This window comes from Gavialis gangeticus, unplaced genomic scaffold (genome assembly GCF_001723915.1).
Source record: "Gavialis gangeticus isolate Ggan-Ray unplaced genomic scaffold, GavGan_comp1, whole genome shotgun sequence".
Classification (NCBI taxonomy): domain Eukaryota; kingdom Metazoa; phylum Chordata; order Crocodylia; family Gavialidae; genus Gavialis; species Gavialis gangeticus.
Window position 1 is genome coordinate 34,010,425 of NW_017728997.1, and position 9,950 is coordinate 34,020,374.

General features: G+C 41.5%; 1 protein-coding gene across 1 annotated transcript in view; it reads left to right on the forward strand.

The window, feature by feature from the left end:
- Positions 1 to 1,918: 1,918 nt before the first annotated feature.
- PTPDC1 (protein tyrosine phosphatase domain containing 1) overlaps positions 1,919 to 9,950 on the forward strand; it is a 54,230-nt gene continuing 46,198 nt past the window's right edge. The window contains exon 1 of the mRNA XM_019505056.1: positions 1,919 to 2,048. The gene's annotated coding sequence lies outside the window, so the exon portion shown is untranslated. The remainder of the gene's footprint in view (positions 2,049 to 9,950) is intronic.

Below are 9,950 nucleotides of genomic sequence, written 5' to 3' on the forward strand. Positions count from 1 at the left end.
GGCGTGAGCCCTGTGCTTTGACCTCTGCACTCCTGCCCAGCTGCAGCTTCCTTTTGCCCCCCCCCTCCGCCCCTTTCCCTACCTGGTGCCCAGGGTGCTGCCCTCTCCTCAAAACAATAAAAAAAACCCTCACAGCTCACACCTCCCTTGACATGAAACCATGCTCCTGCAGAGAGGCCCGCCTCCGTTTGAGAACCAGTTTTAACATCATCCAAGTTACCCATGGCAAAAATTTAGACCTGATTTAGGCAGGCACAATTTTGGTGGTACTACACCAATCTATAATCAGGCTTGAATTTGACACTGCAACATTAAAGCGCATGTCATTGTGAACCTCAGAAGTCCACCTTCTTAGATTCATTCTCTCCACTCCACTGAAACTGCTCTCACCCAAATATCAGATGGCCTATTCCCATCAACATATGAAGACCTACAGTCCATTCTTGTATTCCTAGTGTTCTGCCTTTAGATACCCCAGAACATTCCCTCCTTGATAACCTTTCTTCCTGGCACTATCAGCATCTCTTCTGGTAGCTATCCCTTTGTGGCACTTCTCCATTCTGCTGTTTACCTCAAAGTGCTCTCTTCTCTGTCCAGCTCTCAAAAAGCATCTCTATATCATATTTTTGCAGGTTTTTTTTTTTTTTTTTAAAGTATTCAGTTGCGTTGTGCACAAAACTTCTAGTCAAGCCATATCTATTTGAAATTCTTTGGCAAACAGATGCAATAAATATTTCAGTGCAAAGCTAAGGAAAGATGGTTCAAGCTGATCCTGGGATCCTGTGAAAGTAACAACAGCTTTTTGTTCCAGAGCCAGAGAGACTGTTTAATGTTATGGTAGTGCAAGAGTGACACTGTAGCCGTGATGGTCCAGAAATTCTGCAAGAAGCAAGGATTTCTTAAGTTGACTTTGTTGTTTTAATTGAACCAACTACATAGTTGGGATAAAGTTAAACAAGTTCTTGAATGCAAGACATTTTTCTCAGGTCTCTGTATTCGAAAGCTTGTCTAACATTTTTATTGGACTGATTATGTAGTTAGGATAAATATCCTCTTAAGGCCCCTGCTATATATGTTACATATATTACACAATTAACTGGTCAATCCCACACTGCATTATTTACACCCACCACCAGGGCAAAGTAATTACTATAGAATTAATGGGTCAATTGCAAAATAAACGTAGACAGACCACAGGCAAAGTAAGGCTGGCCACAAGTGCTAAGTAGTTATTATCACGCAGTTAACTGGTTCATCCCACAGTTAAGTCTGACTTGGCACACGAGGCCCCAACCTCTCACAGACTGTCCAAAAAGCCAGCTACCCAGCGACTGCCTGCTTTTAAGCGACCGGAGCTGGTTTCTATCCAGCTCTAAGTGGAAGGCAGGACCAGGCCGACAGGGCAGGGCACTCGGGGAGGCCGAGCAGACAGACGTGCCCTGGCACCAAGACGGCAGCAGAGGAAAGAAGCGACACGAAAGAGGCGAGACAGATTGCAGCCGCGTCGGTCGAAGGCCATGGGCAGACACGGCCCTTCGGGTAAGCCCGGCATCTGGTATCACACAACGCGTACACTGCTGTCTAGTAAAAGATCCCGGCTTTACCCAAGGAGCCGGGTCTGCGTGGAAGAAGCGAGGCCCCACGACAAGCAACCCCAGGACGCGCGAGCGACTTGTGCAGGGCAGCGCCAGGCCCGAGGGAGGCAGGGCGCGGTACCGGATTTACCCGAGCAGAGCGCAGCACAGGCCAGCAGCCTCGGGTCCACTACCCACGAGCGCTCCCATTTCATTCAATGGTGCAGGCAAACGCGCAGCCCCGCCCGCTCGCACATGCGCACTGGCCGCAGCGAGGCAGGCCTGGCCCCTGCACTTTCCCGATGTGGGGTGGGGCTGCCCCTGCTCTCTCCCAGCCCCTCCTCCGATGCCGGTTTTGGCTGAGGCTTCGCGCGCGGCAACTGACACGGCTCCGGCCCAGCCTCGCTCCTGGGGGCGGCCATGAGTCCGCCGCGCCCCCCGGGAAGCCGCCGGGCTCCGCTCTGCCCCGCTGAGGTAAGGGCCGGGCCCGCCTCCGCGCGGGGAGCCGCTAGGGCAGTCCGCGCTGGGGGCGGGGGCGGGGGCGCCTCTGCCCGGGCTCGGGCCCCTGCTGGGCGGGGAGTGCAGTCGCCTTAGCCCGGGCACAGGGCTGCGCTCCCCGGGTGCGTCGTGGGTCGGTGGGCAGTGTGCCTACACGTGTGTGTATACACGTATGCAAAATAAGTGTGCGCGTACACTCACGTGTAAGCGTATGTGTAAAAGTGATGTATATAATTACATAATAGATAGTTAGTTAATGCAATATCAGTGTATAATAAATTAATGTGAAGCTATGTGTATTACACCCGTAGGGGCAGAGCAGTGCAGTGGTGCAGTCTTGCCCCCTCCTTTGCTCCCCCCAAACTTTAAAACCAACTGCCTGCCACAGTCTCTTTAGACTGTTCTTTGCTTACTTTGTTTTTCTGTGCTTGTTTGTTTTTTACACTGGTATATAAAAATGTAACTGACTCCAACAGTTGCATTTGTTTTTTGCTTTGATCTTAAACTGGATCTATACCCTTCCCCCCCAACAGCATATTAGTAAAACTTCTAGTTCACATGGAGAAATGTTTGTTGTACTGTATGTGATGTTGCACCACCCTCTTTGCACCAGCCTTTTGAAAATCCTAGATCCTCTCATGTGTTACACACCCCCCCCCTTATTAGATTGGCAAAAACCACAACGTTTTTCTCCTCTGCATGAAAAAATGAATAAACAGCACTGAACCTGCCTGTTGACAATTCAGAGTTAATTGTTTTGCTTTAGAGCTGGTCCCTCGCTGCCTTGTTCTTAGAAAGAATCCTGTGTGCCTAGGGGGGCATCACCTGAGCTTGTAAAACTAGGGATCAAGTTGGCAGAGTAATTAATCCCAAAGTGCTACATGCACCATAAACCAAGTGTTTGCAATTACATAAAGGTTCGAAGCAATTCTCTCAGTGTTCTTTCTTCCCCCCAGCAATAGTTTATATAAAATGTACAGTGGAGGCCCCATGTGTAAGGCAGCCCAAGAAAAGTAAGCAAGGGACACAGAAGTAATGTCTTTAGGGTCAAGTATTATCAATTTATCACCTCCATGGCATAATTAACTAACTGTTTAGTCCAGTCCCATTGTTAGGGTTCTTAGCTGGCAGCCTTAAACCATTTGAATAATATTTTTCATTGGGAAACTCCAAACATTTCGAAGCAACGTCATCCATATGTCTTATTGGTGAACTGAAATAAAATAGAAGGTCATACATGGAAACTCTGCGTTGTCAAACTGAATATGCTTTGTAGTTGTGGGGTGAAGAGGGGAGGGGAGGGGAAGGAAGAAAATTGGTGCAGGGGAATTGGGTGGTTTGGATGTGTGAAGAATCACTTCAGAAAGAGCAAGGCTTTATTTCATAGTTTTACAGATGGGAAACATCCTCTGTCAAATAAAGTTGGAGAATTGTTTTTAATAGGAGTAAAATTCTATTAACCAGAATATTTTGCAACACTTTCAAATCAAATATCATTTATTTGTACAAGACAAATTTTCAATTGGTTTATTGCCAAAAATATTACTGCAGCTGACTTGATTAGGATTGCTTTTAGATACTTTTTCCCTGGTTTTAGTTATTTTTCATAAAGATAGAAGCAAGAGACATGCAATGTCTGGCACTACCCTTGCCCCTAGCATGACTTTACAACTCTTTTGACAGCAACCATATTTTGTATTCAGAGATTTAAGTCAGTAGCTTAAAAAAAATCAATTTAAGGAGAGATTACTTATTTCTGTTACAGATAATATACTGGGGCTAGACAAGGTAGTCATCTTGTTTACTTTAATAAGTCAGTTCAAAATAGATGTTAATCCATGTAATTATTGAGTTCAGAGCTTACTTGCTCTTTAAGCCGCTCATAGCAACTGTTAGCAGTTTAGCATCCAAAGAGGAGGAGGAGGATGTGGTTGTTGGGTGACATCACCAACAGGTCCAGAAAGTGGGATGTGAAGTGAAGACTGCTCAGACAGTTTAAGTCTGCAGGAGCAGAGTTGCATCTTGAAATCTTCACACACAAGCCACTGCCCTCCGGCCCACCTCTCCCTTCAGATCCTTTTCTCTTGTGTACAGTTAGAGACAAACTTTGGAATTTTAAGCAATTTATTAAACTTGGTTTTTGCCATTACAGGTTTCCCTCACCAACCATGGTTTTCAGTATCCGCACTTCAGACAAGTGGGGGGTACAGTCAGAAAATACCCCCTATGGCCCTCCACAGCACCCCTGGTCCTGCTTGTGCCCCCCCCCCAGCTCTCTCAGCCTTGCTGGTGCCCCTCACCCCCTGCCCACAGACTCTGTTCCCCTAGCCCTGCCAGTTTTGTCAACCACAGGAGCTTTCAGGAACCTGACCCCCATGGTTAGTGAGGGAAACCTGTATCTGTAATAAATTACTGCTTGTCATAATGCACTAGCTGAACTCTGCTTTTTGGTAGTTCATTGGGTGCTGTGTTTATATCTCACATGCTGTGCCTGTATGCTTTTCAGTTTTCCTTGCCTTAAATTTGCTGTTGTGACATCTCTTTTCCTTATTTCTTTGGCACAGGTTCTTATTCACCTTCTTGTGAAAAAGGAATCCAAAAGCCCTAAGCCGCTTGAACCTGTACAGCCTCCCCACTTACATACCTGCTTACCCAGACTTCCTTCTTTACATCTAGTTACTTCTTCAGGGACTTTCAAAAGGAAAAGTGAACACACATAAGTTTTGCAAAGCTTTCTAAACAATCTTTCTTTGCTTTAGATAATATTAAGTTACATATATTAAAAAAGAAATAAATACTTACATTTCATTGTTCTAATGTAACTCCCAACTTTTCTTCCTCCTCATAATGTAACTCCATGTTTCTCTGTGCTTCAGGTCAGCTTCCTTTGATCTTAGCTGGTCCTTCAATCAAAAACAATTTTCTCAGCTACAGGAGCAAACTCCTTTTATTCATCTCTTTCTTGCCCTCAGCTTTCTCATCCTGCCTCCAGCTCCTAGGGCTTTATCTCCTACCACTAAGACCTAGTTCCTTGATTGCTCCAAATTCTCCAAATTGGTTTCCCCTGAACTTCAGCTATCTTTGTTCTGCCAGAACTAGGTCTGTTCATTAGCTGGTAGTCCTTAATAATTCTCTCTTTCAAAGGCAGGCTTCCAGGTGCTAGTCTTGTATAGCGCACAGTGCATGGGGCAATAAAAGATGTTCATAGGATATAACAGACGTCTAATAAAATAAAGCAGTTATTAATAAGTTGTCCATATAGACTATAGAGAGATTCCCTGTATTGTCACATGCCAAAAACCAGAACAGTAAAACTAGCACTTGTGGCACAAATGAATAAAAAAGAACTCTCACAGAAATGAAAATGGGATAATAAAACTGAGCTTCCTAAACTCCCAGTCACAATATGAACGGTGTGATAGTATATCTTCTCAAGCTGTATTGAGGTCAAATGCTGCTTGGAGGCAATGTCTGATAATACATTTGTGTTTCAAGAAAATGTTGGGGAAAGGCAGGGGAGAATGGATTTTAGGAAACATTTACTATCCAAGATCCCTAGAAATGTGGTGGCACAACAAAACTGCAAATGCAAACTTGTAAAGAGGACTCTAGAAATGTACCTTTACACATCTCGTGCCATAGCCAGCCCATGAAATTGAAATTGCCAACTGAAATAATATAACTTGAAACATGCACTTTGGAACATTCTAGATTTATAGCATATATTAATATATTAGAACTCTTTATTCACTAAAAATTATGATGTTTCCTTCTGGCCACAGAATTACAGATAAATAACTAAAATGGTTCTGTTCAAGTTTTTGGTAAGTAAAATTTAGGGCAATTTTGGAATTTGCTTCATTTGCAATTTAATTACTATGGGCAACAATTATGATCTTGAATCCAAATTGTAGATTGCTATTTTATATTTATTTCCCATAGGATGTATATAGTAGAAGTCTGCAATGAAGTTCCCAAACAGGATTGTGTCCTATTGCAAAAATACATTTGCAGAGTATTGCAATTATTTGATTATGGCGACAATCTTCATGTATGAGGTAGTTATTTCTCATAGGAAGATGGTCCTTGCACTGAAGTTAGACTGTTTTGGTTTTAATTATTGTATGTAGCTTTGCTTTTACAGTAGGTGTCACTGTAGGCTGTGAGAGTTCCTACAAAAAAAATTGATTGCAGTCAGTAGTCACTCAGAAAAAAAAAAAATCATGTTTTTTTCCCAAGGCAGAAACATGGAAACTAATCATTTAGAATATTTATATTTTAAATTTTTGATTTCTCAATTACGACTGATTTTTAGAGTTTATTTTTTGTTCTGTATACTTTCTTCATGGCATTTTATCTTGCATTCTCTTCAGTGTAGAGCTTTCCCCTGATATTCCTTCTGTGACATTTTAGTAATTGTGAATGTTGATCAGATCATGTTGTCCTCTTAATGTCTTGCAGGCATCATTCTCAATGTTAAGAACCTTGTCCTTATTCTGTTCCCTGTGTGCTGGGTTAAAGTGTCAGAGTGGTATAAACAGGTCCTAAAAAGGCCCAAATCAGGCTGAGATGAGGATTTCCCTGGAAGATGTGCTATGGGAGACAGCTATAAGGTTGCCTTGTGAGGACCCAAAGAAAATACTCCTGTGGGCATGTGGGTTGATTCGGAAGAATGTATTGAGGGGCAGGTTCACAAATTGTCTGCAACCTATCAGAGAGCATCAAATCACTGCTGTAACTTAAACAGGACCCCACTTCCTCCAGGACAGATCCAAAATGGTTTAGCAGATACGGTCTTAAACAAACTCTAGTTACAAAATAAGGAGATTCTTTCAATTTGTGATTACTCACAGATTTTTGAGTCCTTAGAAGCAGTTCCTCATTAGCAAAACTCCAAACCACCCTTTTTGCTAGGGTATTTTCACATCACTTTATGCTCTCTAGTGAGGTTCCTAATTTCCTTAATTGTGATTTACATTTTGGCTGTCTCCAAATGTGATAATTTTTAAATTTATAAATTAACTTGGAGCTAATAACAGGCCATGCTGCTGAGATATCTGAAATCAGAAGTATACTCTAGGCCTTAGCCTTTTATACATTAGTTCTAATGCAGCAAACTACACTACACATGCTACGATCCAGAACAATCTTTAATTAAATGGATTTTTCATGCTGACCAGTTTCTCTGCTTAATAAGTTACGGTGTAGCTTGCCTGAGAATTGTAACACCCATAAAAGGATTGTAAATTGTTACAGAAGAATAGAACCCATGATTTTTTAAAGAATGCAGTGATAAAAATACAGTAAAAGCTCTGTTATCTGGCATCCCCCGGGAATGGGGGATGCTGGATAACAAAATATGCCGGTTAATTAAGCAGCCCAGGCCACTGCTTCTCCTGCCGCATTTGGGGCATCCCTCTGCCCCTCCTGGCACATGACCACCCCTCCCACAGGCCCCGCAGGACAGAGGCGGGCCCGGCACAACCTGGGGATTGTGCCCCTGGGCCATGGGGACTCAGCAGCTCAGGCTGCTTTGCCCTGTGGGGGCTTGGAGAAACCGGAAGTGCCACGGTGGGCACTTCTGTTTTCACTTTATCTTACAAGCTGGCATGCTGGTTAATTGAGCATGCTGGCTTGTAAGATGCTGAATAACAGAACTTTTACTGTAATAAAAACCATCCAGAATAAAAAGAGGTACATTTCACAGTTAAAACATTTGAGCTCATCTTCATACAATCTCTAGGTATCTATAAGAACATCTGTATTGAAATATCAAGTGAAATTCTTTATGTTCAACTTTTGTATTGGAAAATCTCAGACTTATTTCAGGAATACATGACAATGAATGCCTGTTGTTGATGCTGAGACAGTAGCTATTGTACTTGTTGTCCAAGTTGATTACATAAGTATCAGATGGCAGAATCATGACTGAAACAAGAGACACATAACGTTAAATGTTTCAGAAAGTTCAAGATCTAAATCAAGATGTGCTCCTCAGTACTCTTGTCAGTTAGGTGATGTTACTCAATGTTATATATGGCAGAAACTGATGTGAAAACACTGTATTTCTATGGCAGGAGACTATACCTTTATAGTTTTACTACTGAGGCACACGTTTTTTAAAATGAATACTGTGTTTTAGGGGGTATAACTGGTCTTGGCTTTATTCTTGGGCCTCAGGAGGCTTGTAAGATGTGTGTTTACTTTATCATTGTTGTGTGATCTCTTTTTATTACAGCATGGGACTGGGTTTCAAAGGTGGGTTCTGTTCTGGACTTCTACTCTTTTGCTATGTGACCTTATATGATACTTAAAGGGACACTCATGACAAAAAATGGACCCCAAAACAAAGCTTTTGAAAGCAAGTTTTTATAAAATTAAAACAGTTTTTGAAATGGCAATAAAATTAATTATTTATAAATCAAACTACCTTTCTACAGTTTTTGAGGAGAAAAAACTGAACACTAGGAACCTTGTAATAAAGTTGGCTACATTGCTTTTGATTGCCCCAACTAAAAGAAAAGCAAAAGTAAAAAGCATAGATTGAAATGTCCAGAGCAGACTAGGAGATTTAATTGTGTAACTTCTATAAATACTAATGATAATGCTGAAGTGATAAGTAGATTAGGTCTTTAGATCATTTTATTATAACTATTTGAAATTTCAGTATAATATGAATTTCTCTTGTTTATTTGGTTTTGAAGACAGTGCAGAATTAGTGGGAATCAGAATTTTTAGCCATATCTAGTAGGTTATTAGAAATAGTTTTCTACCAGCCCAGTTTGATAAATTAGTATCTGGGTTCATGGATAGGTGAAGTTTAAGTCCTTTGTAAAGCAGCTATAAGATGGTGCAGACAGTTTTAGAGGCATAAGCTGTCAGACAGTGACCAGAGCCTGCTCTACTAACCTAAAAAAGCCTAGTGTTGTGTTTGCATTATGGTAGTTCTGGTCTGTGCAGTTAAAAGAAGAGGTGTTACCGTTACTCTAGAAAATGTAACTTGTGCCAGGATCCAAGTAGTGAATTTCAGTAGTCACAGAGGATCCCATCAAACACCTCTAATTCCTAAGGAAGGTACGGGGAATGGAAAATGCTCAGCAGCTTGCACAATTAAATAGTGAGATTCTTATTAGTTAGATATGGAGGTCCAATCTTTTAAGTGTGTAGAAATGTACCAAAAGGAGGGTGTTTGTTTCCAAAATCTTGCAAAGAACAATTTTTCCAACTATTTAGTTGGTCTAGTAAAAGATATCACATCTACCCAAAGAACCATGTCTGCCTGTGTCCTTAAATCAACATGGCTACAACCAACAACCCTAGAAATGTTGACTATTTTCTTCAATTAAGTAGCCCCATTGACTCCTAGAAAACAGCTTGAGAAAGTGAAATTACTCATGTGAATGTAGTATCTCATGCTAATATGAATATCTAATCTAGTCAGGTTTCAAAATAGCTACTTTGAATTTTTAGAAATTAAATTATTTCAGAACTAGGAGTTATACTTGTATCTGATATATCAAAAATAATGTTGACATTCAACCAGCTAATATAGTTCATATATTGCATTTTAGTTACTAGCTTTCTAAGTCAAAGACTTTAAAATTCTATATAATGAGCTCTCCAAGTAACATTTTTAAATAAATTGTGCACTCTTCTATAACACCATTGTAGAACATGGAAAACATGAAGCAATGAGCACTGAATCCTTTTCTTAAAACCTTATGGATTCATCCAGCCAATCCCATATGAGCCTCTTGCAGCGTCTCAAACCCCTTTGGAGGCATGTGCGGGATGGGAAAATGTTCCCCCCACTGCAGGTTTGCAGCGTGGGGAGAAAATTAGAACCCTGAATATACAGGGGTCAAAAAAAAATGCAGC